This window comes from Lynx canadensis, chromosome A1 (genome assembly GCF_007474595.2).
Source record: "Lynx canadensis isolate LIC74 chromosome A1, mLynCan4.pri.v2, whole genome shotgun sequence".
Classification (NCBI taxonomy): Eukaryota; Metazoa; Chordata; class Mammalia; order Carnivora; family Felidae; genus Lynx; species Lynx canadensis.
In genome coordinates, this window is record NC_044303.2 from 190724134 (window position 1) to 190725863 (window position 1730).

A 1730-nucleotide genomic window follows, 5' to 3' on the forward strand; every position below is an offset into this window, starting at 1 on the left:
CTTCTGGAGTGCTGGTCATGTCTTTTCTTTCTTTCTTTTTCTTTCTTTCTTTCTTTCTTTCTTTCTTTCTTTCTTTCTTTCTTTCTTTCTTTCTCTCTCTCTCTCTCTCTTGTTTTATTTATTTATTTATTTATTTATTTATTTATAAATATAATTTATTGTCAAATTGGCTTCCATAAAAAATACGGAAGCTTTGGGGCGCCTGGGTGGCGCAGTCGGTTAAGCGTCCGACTTCAGCCAGGTCACGATCTCGCAGTCCGTGAGTTCGAGCCCCGCGTCAGGCTCTGGGCTGATGGCTCAGAGCCTGGAGCCTGTTTCCGATTCTGTGTCTCCCTCTCTCTCTGCCCCTCCCCCGTTCATGCTCTGTCTCTCTCTGTCCCAAAAATAAATAAACGTTGAGAAAAAAAAAAAATTAAAAAATACGGAAGCTTCACGAATGTGCGTGTCATCCTTGCGCAGGGGCTGTGCTGACCTTCTCTGTGTTGTTCCAATTTTAGTATATGTGCTGCCCAAGTAAGCACCATATCTTCCTTCTTGATCTGGGTACCAATCATCTGTGTTTCGGTTGTGAAAATAGTTGAGTGGTATCCTTATTATCTGTGCATTCAATACATGCATGTATGTTGTACATCAATCCAAAGTTGAAAAAATGTTTCAGTGAACATCCTTGTAGTGATGTTTTTGCAGATATCTCTGTTTCTTTCTCTTTTGACCGAATTCCTAGATGTGGGATTGCTAAATGAAATGGTATGAACATTTTTACAGCTTACAATACATCTTGTCAACTTGTCAGGGACTGCTTTTATTTATCTTGTCTCCCTGTGCCTAGCACCAAGCCACTGACTAATTGACGTGATCAAATGAATAAATGACGGACTTCTTTCAATTCCTTGAATGAAGCAGACTTTTTCAAGACTAAGAGCAGTTCCTATTTGCTCTTCCCAGAAATCTCTTCTCCCTGTTCGTCATACTGCTGACTGTCAGCTTAAAAGACACTCAAATAAGAGGCTTCCCTAACCATGCTGTCTAAAGTAGTCCTCCATTCTTATTCTGTCTTAGCTCCTCTTGTTTACCAATCTCAATGCATAATTATTATATCTGATTTATTTGTGTAGTTGCTTGCTTATTGCCATTCTCCCACTGGACTCTAAGTACCACGAAGATAGGAATGACGTATGTCTTGTCCACTATTTTAACCCCAGCACCTACCTAGCATAGTGCCTAGGATGGAGAAGACCTTTATGTTAGGCATTTTTGGCCACAAGGGACAAACTCCTAACTCAGATGGACTTAACCAAAAAAGAAGAAGAAGAAGAAGAAGAAGAAGAAGAAGAAGAAGAAGAAGAAGAAAATTTTTTGGTTCATGTAATTGAGAAATTCAAGGGGTATAAATAAACAATTTCAGACATGCCTGGATCCACAGGTTCAAATAATATTATTAGGCCAGGTTGTTTCCTTACATAGTAGTAAAAGAACTCCTCACCAGCCCCAAACGTGCATTGCCAACCATCCCTGAAGAAAAGGAAGAAACTTTCTGATATGCCTGTCAAGAGTCTTGGGGAGGATTGTCCAGCTCAGGGACACATACCCACCATTGAGCCAAGCTCAGTGGGTATGGGGGCAGAGTTCTATACCCAGGCCTTGGTTCCTTGACTGTCTCTGAGGGGCTGGATGGGTGGGAGCGGAGTCTCTGTCCCATCCAAACCACAAGTGCTGATGTGGAGAGGTGT

At 41.4% G+C, this 1730-nt stretch overlaps 1 non-coding gene across 1 annotated transcript; it reads right to left on the reverse strand.

Moving 5' to 3' along the window:
• Positions 1 to 414: 414 nt before the first annotated feature.
• Positions 415 to 521, reverse strand: LOC115526205. The gene has a single exon (XR_003972572.1). It is a non-coding gene; the product is annotated as a U6 spliceosomal RNA (small nuclear RNA).
• Between the last annotated feature and the right edge of the window lie 1209 nt (positions 522 to 1730).